At 42.5% G+C, this 24,201-nt stretch overlaps 1 protein-coding gene and 1 non-coding gene across 14 annotated transcripts in view; one reads left to right on the top strand and one right to left on the bottom strand.

Annotated features, from left to right (window-relative positions):
- Positions 1-24,201, bottom strand: part of ARPP21 (cAMP regulated phosphoprotein 21) — a 255,503-nt gene that overhangs the window by 155,290 nt on the left and 76,012 nt on the right. For 6 of the 13 annotated variants that reach the window (XM_053359475.1, XM_053359494.1, XM_053359491.1 and 3 more), the window contains exon 1: positions 18,960-19,287. The exons of 2 other annotated variants lie outside the window; for them this stretch is intronic. The gene's annotated coding sequence lies outside the window, so the exon portion shown is untranslated. 5 more of the 13 variants (XM_053359485.1, XM_053359481.1, XM_053359486.1 and 2 more) reach the window with 5 other exon arrangements.
- On the top strand, positions 7,071-7,203 carry LOC128398596 (small nucleolar RNA SNORA33). Its single transcript, XR_008327177.1, has one exon. It is a non-coding gene; the product is annotated as a small nucleolar RNA SNORA33 (small nucleolar RNA).

The following is a 24,201-nucleotide window of genomic DNA, read 5'->3' as shown; positions in this document are numbered from 1 at the left end:
GTCTCTACAGAGCATAAGAAGCAAAATTAATGCATGGGCCCTGCATGTGCAGTCATACCTCGGGTTGAAGTCGCTTCAGGTTAAGCCTTTTCGAGCTGTGCTCCGCAGCGACCCAGAAGTAATGGAGTGTGTTACTTCCGGGTTTTGCTGCTTGCGCATGCGCAGACGCTCAAAATGATGTCACACCCATGCGCAGAAGCATGCAAAGACGCGGGTTGCATTCACTTCAGGATGCAAACGGGGCTCTGGAATGGATCCCGTTCGCAACCAGAGGTACCACTGTACTGGCAATCTCCAGGTTTGACAACCATAATGCATTGTATGTGGGGCCGACTTTCTCAGAAACCTCTATTAGTAAAGAATACAGCAGTGCTCTCTCTATACTAACAGCCAGTCTGGTTTTAGGCAAAATTCAGAGTGCTGATCCTTACATAAAGTGTCTGGGGGCTCAAGGGCCCAGCTTTTGCATCACTAGTCTGCCTTCATTGGTTTTATTTCATTTTTGTTCCCCGTTGCTGTTCTCGTTTGTGTTCTTTTTAATTTGTGATTTTATGTTGCTGATGTTTAAGTTGTTTGTCGATGGGTGGGCTAAAATTTTGAATAAACTTCCAAATCAAAATTTTTTAAAAAGGTAAAGGTTACCCCTGCCCGTACGGGCCAGTCTTGACAGACTCTAGGGTTGTGCGCTCATCTCACTCTAGAGGCCGGGAGCCAGCGCTGTCCGCAGACACTTCCGGGTCACGTGGCCAGCGTGACAAGCTGCATCTGGCGAGCCAGCGCAGCACACGGAACGCCATTTACCTTCCCGCTGGTAAGCGGTCTCTATTTATCTACTTGCACCCGGGGGTGCTTTCAAACTGCTAGGTTGGCAGGCACTGGGACCGAACGACGGGAGCGCACCCCACTGCGGGGATTCGAACCGCCGACCATGCAATCGGCAAGTCCTAGGCGCTGAGGTTTTACCCACAGCGCCACCCGCGTCCCTAAATCAAATTTAGCTTGGTGCACATGCAGTGTCAATGGAAGGAAGCCCAAATTAAAGTTTTGGGTAAACAACTGCTGATGAAGACATCCTGTGGGCATTTGGTTGGCCCTTGATGGACTAGGTCTGATCTAACTGGCTCTTCTTATGTACTCAGTTAATGAATGTGAACAAGCCATTTTTAAAATCTTATTTGCAACGTATTTAATTAAGATTATCAGTACCAATACTTCAAGGACTGCCTCTCCCCATACGAGCTGATCCAGACCCTGTGGTCATCATCTGAGGCCCTTCTTCGTGTGCCCTCTCCACCAATGGCCTGGAGGACAGCAACATGAAAACAGGCATTTTCGGTGGCAGCTCCTCATTTGCAGAATGTTCACCTGGCACCTTTGTGACATATCTTTAGACGCCAGGCAAAAATGTATCTCTGTAACCAGGCCTTTGGCTGACTTACATTCTATGGCCTTTGTGGGAGGAGGGGTTAGTGTTGTCTTCTTGTTTCGTTATGAATTTGAATTCTCATTTTGTTTTGTTTTTTCATGTTGTGATCCACCCTGTGATCTTTGGATGAAGGGCAGTATTATGATTAGTATTAGTATTAATATTAGTATTATTAATAAAATAATACTACCACCAAATCTAGGGACGCGGGTGGCGCTGTGGGTAAAAGCCTCAGCGCCTAGGGCTTGCCGATCGAAAGGTCGGCGGTTCGAATCCCTGCGGCGGGGTGCGCTCCCGTTGCTCGGTCCCAGCGCCTGCCAACCTAGCAGTTCGAAAGCACTCCCGGGTGCAAGTAGATAAATAGGGACCGCTTACTGGCGGGAAGGTAAACGGCGTTTCCGTGTGCGGCTCTGGCTCGCCAGAGCAGCGATGTCACGCTGGCCACGTGACCCGGAAGTGTCTCCGGACAGCGCTGGCCCCCGGCCTCTTGAGTGAGATGGGCGCACAACCCTTGAGTCTGTCAAGACTGGCCCGTACGGGCAGGTGTACCTTTACCTTTACCACCAAATCTGGCTGCTAAGAAGCAAAGTGTTGACCATCAGCCTTCTAAAAATATAATAATAATAATAATAATAATAATAATAATAATAATAATAATATCATCAACCCTTGATTTTAGTATGTTGTTTTTAATGGGAATTTGATTCCAAATGCAGATGGCATCTCACCCGAAAACTCCTAATGGCCACTTTCAGCGGCTTAGATATTAAATAGCGCCAGAGATAACATAGTTTCCTGCAGCACTCCCTAGATTAGCCACCAGGGTCACTCTCCCAATGCTACTCTGTGGACTTGGTCCTGAAGGTAGGATTGGAATCTCTATAACACAGTGCCCCAATTCCCATTTCCCAGAGCCAGTCCAGGAGGATGCCATGGTCAATGGTATCAAAGACCAACAAGAGATGAAGAAGTAAGAGAAAATTCATAGTACGTCAGTCCCGCTCTATGCAAAAGTCATCCATCAGTGTGCGGTGGCAGCAGGAGGCCCCATTAGCTAAAGTGGTGCTTCAGATTAAGAACAGTTTCAGGTTAAGTACAGACCTCCGGAACGAATTTAGTACTTAAACCGAGGTACCACTGTAATTTGAAAAGAGAAAAGCAGCCCTCAATTTGAACTTTCTTCTTTCCTAAGCTAGCTCCCATATTGGTAAACAACTGGCTCAGGTGACTTATTTTTTCTTTTCTTTTTGAAAAGGATGCTCCTGCTGTATACTTATCAAGCTTCAAATACTTCACTCCGATTTGAATTATTGTTTATTTGCTTAAAACATCTGTCCATCAAAAGTGAGTCTAAGGGGGTTGATCAAGTGTGTGTCTCCCCCCAACAACAAATAAATGTTGAGGCCAGTACATAAAAGAGCAATTGAAACTTTTAACTAAAATGGCCTTTGAAAGCCTGAGAAGAAAAAAGTGGGTGCGGTGTTTGGTGCCTAAAATCAACCTTTGCACCAGGTGGTCCTCACATAACCAGAGTTCCAGAGCAAAAAAACACCACCTACTGAAAAGAGCTGCCAGTACTGAGTACCCCTGAGTACCCCCTTTAAAAAGCCCTGGAGAAGGGCATGTGAAAGAAATGGCTGCCGTGAAAGAAACATATCCTTTCTGAAGCCCGACAACATCAACAGTTAAAAATGTGCACAACGAGGTTCTCCCTAGCCTTGTCCAGTTTACGGTAACTGGTTGTCTTGCAGAGCTGGGGAAATTTGTGACACAGTGATGTTGTATCATGCAGAGAAGTCATGGGCTACAGCTTTCTGACATGGCCTCATTTAATACAGCTCTCCAGATACAGTGGTACCTCAGGTTACAGACGCTTCGGGGTACAAACTCCGTTAACCAGGAAGTGGTTGCTCCAGGTTAAGAACTTTGCCCCAGGATAAGAACGGAAATCGTGCGCCAGCAGAGCAGCGGCAGCAGGAGGCCCCATTAGCGCCTCAGGTTAAGACCCGTTTCAGGTTAAGAACGGACCTCTGGAACGAATTAAGTTCTTAACCTGAGGTTCCACTGTACTTTGGACCCACCCTTGCTCTCCACATCACACTGCTGGGAATCTCTTCCTACTCCGCATTGTGCGTTTGTGTATGTGACCCAGCTCTCTCTCTCTCTCTCTCTCTCTCTCTCTCTCTCTCTCTCTCACACACACACACACACACACACAGAGAGAGAGAGAGAGAGAGAGAGAGAGAGAGAGAGAGTCAGAGAGTCCTATGCAATGCTGCAGACTCTCCCCACTTTCGGTTCTAGCTCCACCCACCACCAGAATGCAGCCCCTAAGAGCTTATCTCTGAGGACCTTTAGCAGGGAGGGGGGGGGAATTCCCCATGTCTACCCTATAATGCATGGGTAGGCAAAGTAAGGCCTGGAGGCTGGATCTGGCCCAATCGCCTTCTCAATCCGGCCCGCGGACGGTCCGGGAATCAGTGTATTTTTACATGAGTAGAATGTGTCCTTTTATTTAAAATGCATCTCTGGGTTATTTGTGGGGCATAGGAATTAGTTCATTTCCCCCCAAAAAATATAGTCCAGCCTGAGGGACTATAGTCCAGGTCTGAGGGACAGTGGACTGGCCCCCTGCTGAAAAAGTTTGCTGACCCCTGCTATGATGTCTACTACTTGCCTAAGGCTTAGTTTGCCTGCAACAGCGTGGAGCAAAACTATGCTATTATGCAAGTACTTCTCAGGGTTGCAGCCAATGCAGTATCATAAATGTTTAAGACGAGGGTGTTAAAGCTGCAGTCCTCTGCTTACTTACTTGGGAATGCATCTCAGTGGAACTTCCAAATAAACACATGCTGCGTAACCTAGAAATCAAATTATATATATTCCACAAATGCATTATTTCACAATGAGGCAGTTGTCTCAGGTATATACTTTGGTTTTAAAAATTATAATTGGTATCTAAAGCTACTAAGGGGTTCAAAAAATCAATCTATTTTTTAAAAGTAAGTAAGCTTTGTATTCCTAATTGTCTTTTAAATTATCAGATTCATTATTTGAAAGGAGAGCAGCAGTTGCTTGGAATTGCAATCTGATGACAACTAAGACAATGCCAACTTCTGATGCACAAGACAAGAAAAAGAAGGGGGGAACCCTATGTATTTTTTATATCATTTTATCATGAAAACTATCTCTCTCTCTCTCCCTCTGTATATATATAGTGGTCCATAGACCCACAAAACAGTTTCAAAACAAGATACAGTTAACACAACCAAACAACAGGCGAAAGAGACCAAGGTAGTCATTTTGTTATGTCTAGAGCATGATGGTCTTTGTTTCTTGCGACCTCCGAAAGAAACTTTGCCACGGTCAGTGTAGTATCATTTGACCTATCCTCCAGAAGGTATTTAATATGGGAGGCTTCAGATTTTCCTGGCAAATTTGCTAGTAAGGGTTTGATCAGTTGTTCCCTTGCTTGCTCATACTTATTAATATACCACAGATGTCACATAAACGTCATTTTGTTACATAATTCTATTTGGAAGCATAGTTCACCTATGCCAAGCGGCAAGATTTTGTGGGATGCAGTACTTATATGTTTAATTTCTCTTCTTTCTATGTACCAACTGAAAGCATGACATAATCAAAGCTTTGTTGCAGTCATAAATCCTTGGACTTCAGCCATAAAATATTTCCCTAGGAATCGTGTTGTGTGCGTTATCATGTTTCTCCTGCAATGCAATAGGATGCAAAGTTTCAATTCCATCTCAGCATGATAACTACTGAACTAGGAAGAGAAATGATGGTAAATGTCATTTCATCCTTTCAGCACTCAGAGATGATTTCATTCCCAAATATCAGGGGAAATTATCACCTTTAGACTTGATTTTGTTCTTCTAGTCTACTATTGTAGAAAATGCTCATATTTTACAGAAACAACTCAATTTTTGGTCTGTGAGGTGCTGATGATACCAATGATAGATTTCTGCTTTGAAATTAGGGTGTTATTGCTATAGTCACTTCTTGTCAAGACGCTCCATGCTGCAAAAAATAAAGTGGAAATATTGCTACTCTAGTTGCTTGTGTATGACCAAGCCTCCAGAAGGTTCTTATGGAGAGCATGGAATTTGGGGAGGGGGAGGTGTTCTTTATGATGGGAAGAAGACTGAATTGTTGAGATCTCTTTTATCTTGGGCTCTTCTCCATTTAAGACTTACTTTCTTTTTAACTATTTAGTGGGGTGCCTGCTTGCGAGATTGACGCTTAGCGAAGATGTTCTCAGTTGCTGAACCCCTGACCTTTAAAGAAACACATACCCTTTGAAGGCATTAAGGGGCTACAACATAGCTATGCCCATAGCTTTTAAGGTATTCATAGAGCTCAAGGTCTGTCTTCTTGCAGGCATTCATACGGATAACCTTTCTCTCGTCACTACTATTGTCCCCTCTAAAGACAGACTTCCCACAGAGAGGGGCATTCTTAATCATAAAATTTCTAAAAGCACTGGGGAGCATTTTTATTTGAAAATACATTCCTTTAACCCCATCCACCCTTCTTTAAGTAAAAGGAAATATATTTATACCTTGTACAAGGAGTGCCAGTACATGGTGGTTTCTTGAACTAATTCCAGCAGAAAGCCCTTTATCATTCCCACATACAAATTGTTGTTGCATTCTGCCACTTCTAGACTATTCTAAATCATACAGAATAAGAGACAGGCAAGAACTTTATGAATAATGGCTCCTGCAGATAGCTATTATCTTTTATTTAAGAGCAAACAAATGGATGTTAAGGCACGCAAGTCTTCGCAAGTTAACAGACTCAGTAAGCTGACAAGGAGCGCTGCAGTTAACACTTGTCAAGATCATTATGTCAATTAAGTGGCCAGACACTCTCTTTGATATTCTATTGACTGCATGAGTTGACACATTTTTAAAATCTGGCTTCAAATTGACTTCAGCTTATTAAACACCACATGTCTAGGGCACTTACCAACACATCCTCAGCTTTAGATTATGTCCTCCTTTTCTCACTGAACTGTACATGTTAGTAGATCCATCATTCAGACTTCATAGGCTTCATAGGCTTCATAGAAATACAACTTTGCTTTACAAAGACTGTTGGAGTTCTGCACACTTTGCATATCGGCCATAATCTAGCTGCCACCCAGCAATGAGACACTGGAGGGGGAAATGGCTTTAGAGTTGTTTTACTTCATTTCCTCTTACAATAGGGCATGCAAATGGGAAATTTAGATGCATCTGAAAATGCACACACACAGTGGAATTTTAATAATATCAGCTTCCCTTAAGGGTTTTTATGTAGGAGTTGGATCCTTACGTAGGAGTAGGAGCCTTATTTGACAAGGACTTCTTGGATTCTACAATAACAAACATTTTAAAATGGGGAGAGGTGCAGAAGGATAATGATAAGATCAGGCATAGGCAAACTCTGCCCTCTGGATGTTTTGGGACTACAATTCCCATCATCCCTGAACATTGGTCCTGTTAGCTAGGGATGATGGGAGTTGTATTCCCAAAACATCTGGAGGGCTAAGTTTGCCTATGCCTGGATAAGATTAATGTATTGGTGGCAGAAACAGGAATGCTGGGGAAATGTCCTGTTCATGTCAACAGGGTCAAGACCACTGCCAGCTGGATAAAATCTAATTAACTTTCAAGTGTTCTGCAGAAATGTAAACCATTGCTGGCAATAATAAAGCCAGGGTACGAGCCTTGAAGCCTAGGTAGTCATTGAGGTCCCAATAAACGGCTTCATTTTGGGTTGTTGTTTTTTTAAGGGTCAAGACCAGCAATTAACTATGGGCCTTTGTGCCGGATGGTCCTCCTAGAAGAGAAGGGAAAGTAGAATGTCTTTTGCATCTTTAAAGCAGGCATCTCTCTTCCTGCAGATTCACACCGATGACCTTTCTCCAGTAGGCTTCGTATATCTCCATCTTTCAACCTATCCCCAAGTTCTAGACAAACCTCATGCCAGCTTGAGGTTTGGCAGTGATCAAATGTCACGCTAAGCCAAAATGTATGGTTTGCTTAATGATACTGTGCACAAGCTAGATGCTAGTGCATGATGTTCAAGCTCTCAAACTTCACGTTTCCCTTTCCCAAGCACAGAAACAAACCTAACAATGGCTGGCTTAGTGTTAAATCTTAATTGACAGCCCGTTTGTTTCTTTCCGAACCACAGTCTGAATCCCAGTTTAGTTTTTGATTTACTGACCATGGTTTGTCTGGGAGAAACAAACCATGAGTGCTGGTTCAGATATAACATTAAGCTAGCTGCTCTGCACCTTGTTTACCTGTTTGACTGAAGGAAGAGGAAGGCAAGAGTGCTCTGAGTTGCATGCCTAAACAAACCACAGTTTGTGACTTGGTTTTATGTCTGAATGCTTGCTCCATGTACATGGGAAATATCATACCTCCAATTTGCTGCAATTTAGCCTTGCCTTTTTACTCACCTTTTCTATTTGTGGCCGCATCGTCTCTACCAGCAGTTTATCTTCTTTCAGCTTTGGTAGAAAACTGCTTTCTTGTACCACCTTTGTTTCTCCTACAAGATCTCTACTCTCACCCCTTGCACACCTGCTTATACTTGAACCCTCTTAGCCTATCCTACAAACTCGGAACACCTGCTTGCCGCAGTGAGGCAAATTGATCCACCTGTATGCTCCTTCATACACCCTGCTGAATTCCCACATGCCTTTATCACTAGTATTTGGCAATGCCTCTAAGCCAGAAGTCACCCATATGATCTATATATCATTCCCAACACATATACAGAGAAGATAAATTGAATATAGGTCTCTAATTCTCCATGTCTGAGGACATTTAAAGTTACAGCCTAGCTATTAAGGGGGCCGGGACAGCTCATTATGTCAAAAAATACAAAATCATCTAAATGCAAGGAATCTGGTTTCAGTTTTCACAATTTTGATGCTTCCTTCCTTCCTTATGTTAAGGAGGAGGATATCTTTCCTGTTTCCTGTCCTGTCTTACACTACATATTCATATGAACAGAAATCCTTTCATGTACATATTTCCTATAGCTCCAAATATAGCAAGAATTTTCTTAGATCTTGGAGGCACTTAAGCACTACTGATGCTGCTGTAAGTTACAATTCGCATTAGAAAATATCTCCTATTAATCTACATCAGAAATTAAATGTTAGCATTCCTTTTCAATTTGCCCTTGTTAAAATCCTGTGTCAATGGAAGTCCATCATACTGCAGCACTCCTCCTGGGCTATTAAAATATCTGTCAATATGAATTGTAATTAGAGATGGCTAGTTTTGTATGATCTTGCTGTATCCTACCAAGAGTTAACCTTTTCTCAAAAAAACCCCACTTAGAATATGGAGCGGGGGGGGGGGCTTACAAAACTGTTGGAAGAAAATTCAGATTGTGTTCAGGAAATTACATATGTTAGATCAAGGCCATGTAAAAGTAAAAGCATTTGCCTTTCATCTTGAAATTACATATAAATGAACAAGTGTGCCATGTGTTTTTATTGTTGTTTGCATTCATTTCTGCATTAAAATGAACAGGAGGTAACAAACACATTAAGAAATCTGAAACTGAAAGAGATATAAGACTGCAACAGACTATCCCTCCTGTTTTGCAGGATAGACTGTAGAACTGAAATGAATTTATATAATCAGATGTAGATTTGTAATTTTGAAGTGATATTTTGAATATATACATATATATCAGAACAATGAACTAGAAATTTGAAAATCTAAAATTCACCGTGTCAGAATGAGTCCACAAGATGTTTATGTTCAGAACTGATGCTTTGGAAGTTAGCAGATTTGTCAGATTCCAATTTCTACTTCAGCAGAGCTAGTAATGGATCAGACATTATGGGCCAAAGATATGCAAACTGCATGGGTTACAGCCATAGCATCAATATTTTGGTTAAATTGCATTGTAAAGTTGAATTAAATATAATACTTTGTGAGTCATAAATAAGCACATCTTGATAAGGTGTGCTCGCCCTCTCTTCTAAACCAGCTCCCTGAAGAAAAGGTTTCGGTCCCATTTCTCTTTGGGAGCAATCCCTGATGGGAACTGTTGCTGCAGTAAATCGATGTGCATATAAACATGTTACAACATTGCGTAATCCAGTATCTTCTATATGCTTCCTCTTTCCTGTAATCATGGGTATCATTTCATATTCCAGGAGTATAAAATGTTTTAAGAGTAGTAAGAGTCTCAGCAAAATCTGAAGTCATGGGATTATATAACTGTAGTCGAGGGGATCCCAAGGGTCATTTAATCCAACTTCCTGCAGTGCAGGAAAGTCCTAGTTTTAGAGATAATCAATATCAAAGGGGAGGGCAACTGTTGTACTTACTTCTTTATATCCCATAACTACAGCAATGTTATCAACAAGGGTCAATGTTCATACCTCCTGAATAGATCTGTTTCATCATTTATAACAAAAGTCACTAAGCAACCAGTACGTTGGCCAGAAATATAGGCATGCCTCACAAATAATCCCATGTGCTCCAATATATCTCCCTTCCCTAAATGTGCCCCTGCTGGCGCACATGCACATAAACATACATAGCTTGATTTGACATCATTTCAGCGCTAAGTTGAGGGTTTTAAGCAAGTCAACTAAAGAGCACTGCATTGTATTCATGGTTTTTCCCTACTAGGTCCAAGATACTGGATTCCACATAAAAAAGCCCATGAGAAGAATATCATAGGAAAATGTTTCTCCCATATAACATACCCCCTTGGGATGTGTCTTGGAGAACAATTCTTTCAGGTTTGTCTAGTGTCAGAAGTGAAGTTCTCCTCGACACAGATAGAGTATTTTCACTTATTTCTCTGATATCCTCATGGGACAAGCTCTCAAGAAAGCTTGTGTATGTTCTTGGAGTGTGCTGCATTCCAGCTCTTTGTTGCTCTTAACAGTTTCCATTTTTTAAAAACAACAACATGTTTTAAATTGTATTTTATTGTTATCAATTGACTGTATTATATTGTTTTACAATGTGACTTTATTATTGTTGTATGCCACACGTTGAAGGCTGTGTTTGGTGGAAATGAGACGTATAGAGTTTGATGTATGAATGAAATATCTGTCCGTGGCATTTGGTGATTGGTTTACATCAGGGGTGTCAAACTTCCAAGAGTGATCTACCCATTGGATTGACCAGAGTTGTTCAGCTTTTTGGGGGGAGGATGACCAGAGTTGTTGACCTTTACTTTTTTGGTCGATCAATCACCATCGCGCGATCAACCAGGATCGACCAGGGACATGCCGCGATCGACCAGTACATCAGCATCGACCTGTTGGACAGTCCTGGTTTACATGAACAGACTCCCAAAAAAGTGAGAACAGGATTGCAGACTTGGTCACACATGCAAGTCACTGCTTGAAGCAACTTGAAGCGATGAACAACTAAGCATGAAATAGTCCCTAGTCTTAAAATGCACACTCTATCAGGGTGAGCAGGATGCCTGGTTCTAGGTGAGAAGACAACACCCTTCTGTTCAGGCTCTTGTTCAGTCGCTGCTGCCTTTAGTTCTGTCTCCTTCCACAGCAGATCAAAGCCCTTCCCAGTCTCCACTGAAGCCTCCACAGGAAGATGTATCTGCCAAGGCAGATTGGCATACCTGCTCCCCCTTCCCAAGTGGCTGAAGTTGGGGCAGAGAGGGGAGACATCCTGTTCCTACAAACCAGGCTTCCAGCATTTCTTAATAGCTGGTCTTTCACACATTTCTGGTCATGCATTAAGTAGAAAGCACATAAGTGGGCAATCGCCTGAATTTCAGGCTTTGGATTGTTTCCCTTAAATGTCACATAAAAACACATCTAGCGGCTCAAACATTCTGTTTCAATGAGTGAGGCAAGTATATTTTTCTTCCAGGGGAAATTGCCAAAAAAATAATAATCACTCTTACTAAGCCATTCCTCTTAAAACCTAACAGATTGATAACCTTGTAAAAATGCATCCTGTAAATTTCAAATTTCAATTCCCCACCCCCACCCCTCCCACAGAGTGGTAGCATCTGAGTGGCAGTCACCATATGACTAAGGGTTATAGCCAATAGCGGCTTCTGTGAACAGAAGAAGGAAGGTGATTTTCACTATTTTCCCTTCCCTGTGCCCTTTCCCAAAATCTGCCCTGGGAAGTTGGGGGTTCCTCTGGTATAGTAGAACAGGGGGAGGGGCCGCATGGCATGGGGAGGGGCTGAATGGGAAAGGAAGAATGCCTCCCTCCTTTCATTCACAGAAGCCTTTGATGGATCAAATAACTTTTTGTGATTGAAATTATACCTTTGGCCACATTCCTGAGCTGCAGACTGCTCAGTCCTCAGAATGATTTATTCAACATGTGTCCAATCTGCAGGTCAACCCATTATCAGACGGCATTAAGACTGAGGTGGTCTAAATGAGGTAGCTGATCTCAACCACTTATTTTTCAAAGTGTAAAGGCCATAGCACCTGCTGGCAGGTAAAATGTAGATTTCACCAAACAAGCACCTCATTCTCCACTGCCCATTTTTTGCTGAACTTATTTAAGAATTAGATTTTGAGAAGATTTAATGTAGGTTTTGCTAGAAGCCAAGCTAAAGGTCAACTTTAACTAAAGTTTCATTTGCTAAGTCCAAAACATTAATAATTATGAATAGTGATAGATTTCTTTTAGGTGGGAAATAGATTTAAAGGATTGTATTAAAGTTCTATTCCTCTAAAGGTTCTTTGATCCAGCAGAGTTAGTGGAAAGGGGGCTATTTTCCCTGAATCCCCCTTCCCTCTGCAGCTTCCTATGCCCACCCCAAATATGTTCAAGGGGATTGGGAGACCCTTCAGTACAGTGTGGTAGGTGGGAATTGTGGAATTTCCATTATTCCATAATTATGAAATTTCCATAATTTCACACACACCCTTTTAGCTCATCAAATTCTCCACTGGATCAAAGAGTTCTCCATCAGTGGATGGACACAATTGGATACAATCCATAGACATATTTTAAAGACAAATACATCTTCATATGAGAAAGACTGCAGGTACAATAAGACGAGGTAGTAAGTATAGACTCAGCATACCGAACCACATGCTGGAACCTCTCAAAGGAATCAGGGTGTGCGCTACAGAGCCAGGATTCTGATTAAGTTGCTAGGTGCAAGGAAACCTGTTCTGCATATGGGTACTACCTCTTTGTTACCCCAATCCAGTTACAAAAGCACCTGGGAACCAGAGAGAAAAAGAAAGAAATGTAGAAGATCAACAGAAGTAGAAGAAGGCAAACTGAAGGAGAGAGAAAAGGGGCCAAGCACTAGAGCAGGCACCCCCAAACTCGGCCCTCCAGATGTTTTGGGACTACAATTCCCATCATCCCTGACCACTGGTCCTGTTAACAAGGGATGATGGGAGTTGTAGTCCCAAAACATCTGGAGGGCCGGGTTGGGGGATGCCTGCACTAGAGGCTTGGTGATCGGTCCTTTCTAGGAAAGGAACACGCTGTAACTCACGGGTAAGGCATATGTTTTGCATGAAAAAGGTCTCAAATTCAGTCCCTGCTATCTCCTGATCTGACTTGATATAAGGTCACCTTCTATGATCCTAAGAAATTTTCTTTAAAATGACGGCATTTTGTAGGTTACTCTTTTTCCTTATGTAGTCATGCCTCCAATATTAGCTAAGACTAGAAGAAGTTATCTGGCTTTGGGGGTTAATGTTTGGCACAAACACCAGATGCAGCTGTATTGTGTAACCTGGAAGGCAGAGAGGAGCTGCACGATTTTGTTGTACACATTTCTTTGCAATGAGGAGAATCGAGACAGAGACCAAAAAAGCCTCCTAAGTGATCTTTTCGTGTTTTGGAAGCTTTCCCAAATGACCATTTAAGTTTGCTCATTAGGCTCCCAAGTTCCAAAAGCCTTAGTTTAGAAAAAGGCAGTGGCCTAATAAGACTTTCCATTCTACTGCAGATGTAATATTTATGAAATGATTATAATGTACCTGCAGCTAATTTGTGGGCAACAGGCTAAAACGGAAGCATATTAACAAGCAAAAAGGTAAAGCTTTCCTATTGCCTTCTTTAAAAATAAAAACTAAAAACACCTGTGACTCATTTTTGAGAAAGGAGATAAGGTGAAGGGAAGAGCTCCTCTGCAGATAACTGTGTCCAGTTCATTGACAATATATTCCTTTTACCATGCCAAAGATGTGAACATCTTTAGTCAATGCAGTTTTGGTATAGTGCTTAGTTGCATTGTCCTTTATTGTGTTGGCATAATTCGCTTGTGCTCCAAGCAAAATATGAAAATCATATGAGAAAAACAAATTAATATTTGTTTTTCAAAAGAAGTGTATTTTGCTTGAAGCACAAGTTATATTGAGTTATATTGATGAGAAGAAGAAAAATATAATCTTTATACGCAGATTTTAAAGAATACACGATCAAGAACGATGAATAAACTAAAAGAAAAAGAAAAAAATGATTCCTGATGCCTTATTTTCATCTGGATTCACTTGGGGTTTATATTTAAAGAGGTAATTGCCAAAATGCCAAAAAAAAGAGAGAAAAGATGAGTCAAAATATTAATGCAATATCTCCACTAAATACTGCTTATGATTATGTCAAATTATCTGTCTCGAGGCCAGCTATTTAAAATAGAATATCTCACATTTGAACAAACTGTTTATAGGTTTACTTGCTTTCTTAAGATAAGAGACCATTGTTTTTTAAACAATAAAAACCAGGGTGTGATCCAAAGTAAATCGTCTTGTTGGAAGAGACCATACTTGTGTTTACATCCTTTTGGGTGCTGATATACTCAAAATACAATTTCAACCATCCATATACAAAACCTTAATACTCAGGCATCTCTTGCACAGTATTGGAAAACTGTACATACATCATGACAATGATTCTACATTGAAGACATTTTAGGGGAAATTAAAAGTGCCTAATGTGGAAATAATGTAAATGCTTCTAAGACATTAAGGTTTCTTTTGCAGTTATCATTTTGTATGCATTCTTTAGATGACTATGACAGTTGAAATGATGCCATCACAGAATTTTTGCATGAAACACTCTGCTCAACTAATCAATAAGAGCAAAAAAAATTAAGTTCATAGTATTCTAATCACTGTAGTTAACCTTTAGAGATTCCTCACCCCCCAAAAACTGCTTTACTGGAATGCAATCCTCTAAGAGATTATTTTTGGTAATGCAGTTCTTTCTAATCATTCAGAATATTATCCTAAAAAGTAACCAAAATTATCATTTAAGAAACATATTTGGCTAGAAATGTTCCCACTCCAATAAGCTATGGTTCTCCCTTCAGAAAGCAGTCTTGCTATATTATGCCACTCTTATACTCACTTCACTATGTCTTGCACTATGAACAGTGTAAACAATATCACTTGGCCCAAGGCAGATGTGGCTCGACAGAGTCCAAGGAATTATAAACAGTGGAACAGATCTGTTGGTACTGAGGTTTACCATTTGCTGTGCTGTATGGTAGAGAACTGGCCAGTCTCAGACTGACTAATCTCCTGCTTTCAGTGAAGTGGCATATAGATTTCTATATAAGCCATGGTAGTTAAATGGCATCTCCATGTTCAGAAGCAGTGTAATTTTGCACACAGAAATGTGGAAGAAAACTACAGGACATGGCTATCACTTTCATACCCTGCTTTGGTTCCTGAAATATCTGGCTGGCCACTATTAGAAAGAGAATATTGGACTAGAAGGGTTTTGATTTGATCCTGCAAGACTACTCATCTGTTCTTACATGGTGCAGAAATCATCTATAGTCCAGATCACCTACTCTTTGGGCATAATGTCAGGCAAAAAAATTATTGAATTGTGCTCTTTCTCTGAAAAGTAAGTCCAAACAGGATTCCTCTTAAACCCATAGTTCCAATCTAAGACAATGAAAAATATGTCTGAATATTATGTAGTTATTTTGCTTCTGCCCTCTCATTCTTTGCATTAGTAAGAAAAGGGGGGAAATCAATTTGTGTTCCCTATGTAGACTTACGATATGCAAGGGACATTTCACTCTTTTAGCAAACTCCCAGAAAGATCAGTTCTTGATCCAATGAAAACAACTGCCAAAATTACATTTCAGATTGTTTAAGTAGATTTTTTTGTCCATTGTTGTGGAGCTGGGTGTGCATAAAATATGACAACTAACCTATTGCAAAGTCAGATAACCTTGTCACATATTATTAGCTCCTAGACTTTATGGCATTTTCTGGCACTTTGATGCCCATAGCAAATTTCCAGACCTAGACTGTTCAGGTCACATTCTAGAACTATGACAGACACCCTTCTCCTTTTATATTAACTAAGCTGTTCTCATTGTCCCCAGTTAACACAAGGACCTTTCTCCTTCCTTTTAGCATAAATGCCCATTTTGGAAGGGATGGGTAAGAACAACATATGGTAGCTTCTTTCTCCTTGACAATCATGGTCGATAGTTTAAAAGATCTAAAACTCATTCTCTAGACAATTTATAGTAAATACTGCATAAAGTAGCCAGTCCTCCAAAAATGGATACATCCTTATGCCTGGGCAAATGGAGAAGTGTTAATGCGTTATCTGAAAACAATGTATTTGTCTGATTATCTGAGACAAGTAATTATTTGTCCCAGTTGGCTACTCTGGAATTGCCCAGTCAAATCCCAATATATCTTCCATATACAATTTTCTGATCCGTTTTATATCCTTTCACCTGAATCATATCTGCAGATACCCAAGGTTTAGGACTGCCCTGTAAGGTACAGACACTAATATTCTTGTGAGCACACGCACGCTCACAAGCCTTCATATTGCAGAAGGCTGAGTTACTATCACATATAGGGAGTAAGCCCCATTTAATTAGCTCACACTTTGTTTCAAGTAAACACCCAACAGACTTCGAAACTTGATTTAGACAGGTAACACTTATTTATGTCACTTAAGCCAGATTTAGTCAACAAGGATAACACACACACAAATTAAGATGCACATTAGCACTGGTTCACAGTACTGAAATGTTAAACATTATGTAGAATAAACATTTATAATACTTTAGGTAGAGAATACAGAAGAAAAATGTTTTTACATGAAACAGACTAGCCTATTTATACAACAGACAGAACTTCTGAAAATACTTCAGATGCATGCATCAGATTTATGAAATGATACTCTAACAATGTGCACACATGTCATTATGTTGACCTTCCATGCAAATTTACAATTTGCCTTTTGTTTAATCCATAAATACCACCAGAGGTTTGCCGCTGTTACCTTCTGCGAATACCAGAAGCAATGATTATGAATGACAGAAATTGAATAAACTTCAAAGTCTTACACAATCATAGCATGATAGTGCAATTGACACATATAGAATTGCCTATATTAACAAAATTATTTAACATTGCTATTCCAGAAAATATTTGTTAGCAAAATTTTGGGGGGAAACAGTGTTAATATATGTTTGTACAACATAAAATAACCCAGATGGAGCAACAACTTTCCATTACAACTTCAAAATATCTTTCATATAAGTTATCCCGCACACTCTCCCCAAGCACTGAAAATATTTGTTAAAAATATACTGTCTTAATACTGCCTAGCATAATAACATAAATGGAATTGGGAATGATGATTCACCACAACCCGCAGACCGCTTTTACCTTTGCAATCTTTTTCTTTTTTTCCCCCAGTAGCCACAGCCAATCATTGCTCTCCTCGTCCATTATGCTTCTCTATAGCAGAGTGAGATTCTTCTTCATTAAGTAGTGTTACAAATAGAACACACCCAAACTCCCAAGTGGAGAATGCTCTAACGAAGCTAAGGCTACAGTTCTCAAGGTAACCAGGCTCAGTTGGAAACTGAGAGCAAAGTCAATGTAAGATTAGTTATTTGCAAGCCTTAATTGCACATTGCAGCTTGCCTCAATCCATGATGAACTCTCTTAAGAACAGTATTCAGTTAAATTTTTAAGCAATGCAGATAAAAAAGCAAAACAAACAGACAACACAAATTTTACCCTTCTTATACTTAAAGCAACATAAAATTTTAAAGTTTTTTTTTAAAAAAATGTACAGCACAACAGACAAGCCAATCCAGTTAGTCATAAAACAATATAGTTCTCTTGTTGCCTTACACAATATGGACAATTGTAACACTGATGGATTTAAACACAGCAGCAGAAAAGGAGAAAGCATACAGTTCAGAAAAATGCTTCTGGCTCACAGAGTTCTGGATGAAATGGTACTTTTCACAAAGAAGAAGAAGAAAAAGTTGTTCTCAACATGAACCTGGTTGTACAACAGAAGAATGGTGGAACGAACCCATGCTTTGTTTATCCCCAAGAAAACAAAGCATCTGGTGGATACAAATGTTCAGATAAAAGTGTAACATAATAGCAATGAAGTAACTGCAAGCAATGAACACAGCAGAGTTCAGACGGCTGACTTTTAATTTCAGATACTTAAATGAGACACAGCAAGCTGCAAAGCTATTTCTTCCATGACATCATATGGATGCTAACCCAAATGTACTACTTTCTACCAAATCGAAACACAGCCTTAGGAATACCTGAAAACAACACAAGATGCTTTACTGTCTTTCTGACAATTTTAAGAAAGTTTAATGCTTTATTTCCCCCCCCCCTTTTTTTACACACTATCTGGAAACCACTAGTGCTAAGGAAATATTCCGATAATCATAATGGCAAAAGACAGCTGAAATTACCATGCTTCTCCAACTCCATTGTCAAATCAAAGCATCTTTTCTGAAGTTTTCCTATCATCTAGGATCTCTGGCGTGAGGGTGGGATGTCTTGAGCTGTCATTTTGAGAATGCTCCCATGTTGCCAACGCGTCCTGAATCTTATCAGGGAAGCGAGGCTTCCAAGAGATTTCAAGCCACCTACCCAAACCTGTGCGATTTCCCCATCGCTAGCAATTCTGCCAGTCCCTTCCAACCTCGCTCCTATATTATCCGCCATCTGTTATTTACTGCGCAAGCGGAAAGCGGGAGGGGAAGCAGCACGTTCATAACAACACGCGAGACGCGTGTCTGTGGGGCGCGTAGATTTGGCAGAGAGGATCGTGGCTCAGTGGGGAAACTTTCTCAGCGCCTGCCTGTATTTATTCTCCCCGGGAAACCCAGCCCACCTTTCCAAAACACACATACAAGGTTGGTGTCGACACCCCACCACCCACGAGCCCCCCCTGCGTGGAAAAGGCATCTTCCGGAACCTCGTGTCGACCTGGGCAGAAGAACTCCCTAGAAACGCTCAGCCCGAGCACCATTCGCTACAAACCTCGGGTCCCTCCGAAAGCGAGCACGGGAAAGACACGCGTCAGAAGCTCCACACAACCACGCGCTAGACCCACCCTGCCTGCGCTGATCGATCGCAGACGCGCGAGAGGCTTCGGGACAAGCGAGACAAGAGGCGGGTGCGAAGGGAAGGGAAACACGCGCGCGCACGTCCACACGTAGGCGGGGCGGGGGGTGGTTAGCGGGGAGGGGGAGGTCGCTCGGCGTTTACCTGCAGTGGAGACGGCGCCGGCTTCTTGGCGGAGTTCGGGGCTGCTCGGGCGGCAGAGCAGGGCGCTGCTACAGCGCAACGCCCGCTTTCCTGGAAGGCATGGTCTGCTCCTCCTCCTCTTCCTTCCTCCTCCTCTTCCTCACACTCTGGCTGCCGGGGCGGCGAGTCCTCCGCTCGCCTCACTCTCTCGCTCTCCCTCCCTCACTTCCCCGGCTTCATGGCTCCTCCACGCCCCGCGCCCCTTCCGCCTCCCCTCGGAACTTCGCCTTTATTGTCTCGGCCGCTCGGCTCCCTCACGCCCCGCCGCCGCGCCGCCCGCCTTCTCCCGCCGTTCCCCTCAGACTGAGCCGCCCGCTCGCTCGCCCGCCCGCCTTCCCTTCCTTCCCCCTCACGAATCCCGTCCTCCTCCTGCCGCCGCCGCCGCCGCCTCCGGTCGCTTTCCTCCCGCCGTGCCGGGCGCCTCTATTTCTGTCCGTCTCCCTCCCCTCCCCTCAGCCTGTGGCCCAACCCTTCGGCGGCTGGCGGGCTCCTCGCCGTCCTCCGCCCCGTCGTCCCCTCCGTTCAACTAGCACTGGCTGCTGCTGCTGCTGCTGCCTCCCCTTCTTCTTCTTCTTCCCCCTCAGCCTCGCCTCTCCCCGCCCACGCGGCCCACCGGAGACAACGTGCCAGGCGCTCGCCCTCCTCGCCGGCTCGGCTCTTAGCGCCTCTCGCGCTCCCGCTCATTCTGCCGGCGGCAACAGCAGCAGCGGGAGAGCTGCTGACTCTGCCGCCGCCGCCGTCTTTATCACGGGGCGGCGGCGGCCTGCTGGCCTCTCCCCTCCTGCTCCCTAACTCCACGAGCAGAGACGCGCGCGCGGCGCGGCGGGCTCCTGGCTGCCTCATAAATGTATGTGTGTGTGTGGTGTGTGTGTGTGTGTTTTTGCCGGCACGTTGTGTCATCCATTCGCCGTGCCCCCCCCCCTCAAGCTCTCACGCCCGCCCATCCTGTAGCCGTGAGACACAAAAGCACACGAACAGCGCTAATAAGGAGAAGCTTCATTAATCTCTGGTCGTTTTTCTCCAACCATTCAAATGTAGAGTATTGCGGTTTTTTTAAAACAACAACAGCAACGCCACAGGGTTTTGCTTTACCTCAGCAGTTAAGTTTTAAGCAGGGTTGTGGGGGAGATTTTGTATGAAGCCTCCCCCCCCCAAAAAAAAGATTCATTTGGGGAATAATTTACATTTTTCTGTGTGCCCTGTTTTAAAACGGATGCTCTTTATTTTGGCAGACCTTGCATAGCAGCCCATAGATCTAGACACTGGAGTCCCACAGGACTGATGGGGAGGGCAGCGAAAATCACCTGGCCACCCTAGAGATGCCAGATGTGGGTGGGTGCACATGTTTGCATGAATGTCTCTCTCTCTCTCTCTCTCTCTGTGTGTGTGTGTGTGTGTGTGTGTGTGTGTAGGGCCGAACCCTTAATAATGCAAATAGAAGGCAGCGAATCTGAGCAGGATGGGATGGAATGAGCATGTCTTGTTTTGAAATATTCCAAATCCGCAGATCCCGAAGAGGCAACAAATAGGACAGCTCCTCAATATTCCCTTACTTTTGAAGTTTTCGACTGGCAGTCTCATCATCCGTCCTTCCATCCCTCCATCGTCTCAGTACCTGGCTTCAGTCCTGTTTCTTTTAAGCAAGTAGCTGTGTGCAAACCTGACACACAATATGAAAAGGTGATAATTGGCGCTCATCTTGCTGATGCACCACTTATTTGCCCAGCTGAATAAATCCAGAGCGCTCGTTCTCTGCCCAGCCGAAGAAGGGGGCATTCACCTCTTTTTTGCTAGGTGGATATTAATATGTAACAAAATTATAGCTGTTGCAGCCCCAGATCTAATTGCTATAGATCATTTCCAGCAGTCCCAGAGAGCCAGCTGCTGGGAAACGGCATGTTTTACTGAGTGCCTTGTCACACCAACACACCCCACTAGAATAATCGGAAAGGAGGCAGAAACGTTTAATACCACTAGCTGCAGTTGTTAAACCCATCACAGCAACGAGAAAGAGGAAACAGGCATATTGCATACACTAAGGTAAGGAAATGTTTTCACCCTCTTCTGCCCAGATGAATCAGAAGGAAAGGTATGTTTCTGATAGCTCTTAAGTTTGCTAAAAATAAATAGATAAAATGTAAGTGTGTGTGTGTGTGTGTTCTGTACATGTACACATTTGTATATTACAATTGTGTGCTTCCGGAAGGATCACAGCTTTTCAAAGCTGAGAAAAATGCAGGAGACCACAAACCAATAAGGAACTACATAAATGCAATAGGAGGCGGCAATTACATCCTTTATGAAGCTTTTTTTAAAAAAAAAATCATTGGAATCTCCCTGTGGGATTCTTGGAAGTCAACACCTGCCTTTCAAACAGTCTTGTACAAGAATGACCCCCAACCGAGTGTGGATTAGCAAACTGTGTACACCTCAAGTGACTGGAGGCTTGCAGCCAACTACACCAAAAGTGGCCTATACTAACTAATGTACCGTACCTGCTGAGGAGGCTTGTTTCTGTGGGTAAACTGCAACAAAGAAGTGACCATAAACAATCCTTGCTTATGTTGTAAGTAGCCTTCCTCAGCCTGCTACCCCCTCCTGCCCTTGGGGCTACAAGCATCATCACCCCCTGTGGGAAAAGACATTCACATAACATAATTTCCCAGTTAAACGGTATCATTTTCCACCTGCTACCTACTCCCCCTAGTTAGATAATGTTAGACTATGGACTTCATGGTATCACTGGAGAGCTCTTTGGACTATATTTTCACTTCTTTTAAAATGCTTGCTTATTTTGGGCACCTGCCTAAGGCATCTGCAATGGCTGCTTCTTCACCACAAGACAATTTAAAGGTTTGGCTACTTGCATGCAAAGCCTTAAATAACCTTGGACTAGGTTATGCAAAACAAGTAGTATTTTTCCATGTCCAGTAAGGGCACGACAATCGGCTAATGGAACCTGGTTAGTTTTGCCACAGCCTGATGATGCTTGTGGTGACACGGAGCTGGCCTTTTTCACTGCTGACACCCTGCTGAAATAAGAGAGGCCACATCAGTGGGACGCGGGTGGCGCTGTGGTCTAAACCACAGAGCCTAGGGCTTGCTGATCAGAAGGTTGGTGGTTCAAATTCCCGTGATGGGGTGAGCTCCCGTTGCTCAGTCCCTGCTCCTGCCAACCTAGCACTTCAAAAGCACGTCAAAGTGCAAGTAGATAAATAGGTACTGCTCCAACAGGAAGGTAAACGGTGTTTCCGTGTGCTGCTCTGGTTTCGCCAGAAGCGGCTTAGTCATGCTGGCCACATGACCCAGAAGCTGTATGCTGGCTCCCTCGGCCAGTAAAGCAAGATGAGCGCCACAACCCCAGAGTCGCCTGCGACTGGACCTAACGGTTAGGGGTCCATTTACCTTTACCTTTCAATCAGTATTGGCATTACACCTGCTCCGGAAGACGCATAGGTTTTTAGACAAGCATTCCATTGAACTTGTGATTTGATGGTTTTAACTGTTTTTCAACAGTTGTAATTCATGTGCTTTTAAATTGTTTTATTGTATATTTTAGTTAAGGATGTGTTGTTACTGTGAAGTTTAGTTATGGATTTATGTTATTGTTGCAAACAACTTAGAAGCCATTTTGGCGTATAAGTGGTATATAAAATAATAAATGATTATAATAAAAACTTCTGCTGAGTGGGGATCTGGACCTCCACCCTCAAAGTCTTGCCCTGATAACACCACTGACTTTTCTTTCTCCATACTGGATCTTTTGTGTTCTTATGGGAAGCAGCAGCAGGAAAAGGTGGTTGGGTGTGAAAGAGCAGGACTGAGCTGGACTGTGCAGAGGACACCAAACTGGATTGGGGTATCCAATATCTTAGAACAGTGGTTCCCAAACTCCCCCTGCAACAGATCACTTGAAAATTGCTGAGGGTCTTGGACCATGTAGTGATTTTTTTGCCTGTTGTAGCAATTGTAGCAATGATTTTAAATGCACTTTTATTGCTTATTTTATTTCTTATCTATTTTATTGTATTCTACAGAATTAAAATTGCAGTGCAATAAAATGCAACATAAGAAATAAAAGAAGCAGTGACTATTTAATGTGCTGGACATGCCATCTCTCATATTCAAAGACAAATCCACATACACACTGTGGACCACCTGAATGAAATTCATGGACGGTAACTGATCTGTGGACCACAGTTTGGGAGCCCCTGTCTTGGAATATAGGAACAAGGTTCAAGATGGTTTGGACAAAATGCAGAACTGGGTCAAAAACTAATAGCATGAATTAAAAAGAGATAAATTAAAGATCTGCATTTAGGTAGGAAGAATCAGATGTACAAAACAAGATGAGTTTTGACATTAGATGTGGAAAAAGATCTAGGGGTTTCAATAGACTATAAGCTAAAGATGAGTCAGCACTGCAACACAGTAGCTGAAAGGGCTAATGCAATTCTTGACTGCATCAACAGTGTAGAGGAATAATAGTATCACTATAACAAGAAGTAATGGTACGAATCTATTCTGCTTTGGCCAAATGTTACTGGAGTAATGCGTCCAGTTCTGGGCACCACAGCTGACAACTTGGAATATGTCAAAAGGAGTGTGACAAAGATGGTGAGCTACTTGGATACCAAGTCTTATGAGAAAAGGCAGAAGGAATTGAATGGGGAGGGGAGTCGCATGGATTATGAACATGGCTGATAACATAGTCATCTTCAAAGATTTGAAGGGATGTCACTTAGGTCAATGAGCAGATTTGTTTTCTGCTGCGCATGAGGATGAATGAATGAATCGGTTCAAAATTATATGTATAGAAAATGTATACTAAACAATTAGAAGATCGTCCTGACGGTACAAGGAGCAGTGGAACAGACTGCCAAAGAAGGCCTTTAATCAGAATCTGGGTTGGCACCTATGAGGGATGCTTCTGTAGTCCAAGAGGCTTTTGTTATGGTCCACTTCAGTTATGACTTCACAGGGCAAGTCTAATTGCCATTCACACTTTCAGTGATTGATTGCTCAAACTGATTGCACTCTGTTGCCCTAATTTTTAAGTAATCAATAAAAGCTTACAAACTTATTATTATTATTGCTCTGTAATAAAACATCACCATTAGGAAAATTTGGAGGCAAACTACACATTACACAAAAATGCATTTCATGAATCCAGGACCTGCAATTTTTAGCAGAACAGTAGTGG

The sequence above is a fragment of the Podarcis raffonei genome, chromosome 12, assembly GCF_027172205.1.
Source record: "Podarcis raffonei isolate rPodRaf1 chromosome 12, rPodRaf1.pri, whole genome shotgun sequence".
Classification (NCBI taxonomy): domain Eukaryota; kingdom Metazoa; phylum Chordata; class Lepidosauria; order Squamata; family Lacertidae; genus Podarcis; species Podarcis raffonei.
The sequence above is the reverse complement of the archived record's forward strand: the minus strand, read 5'-3'. Positions and strand labels throughout refer to the sequence as shown.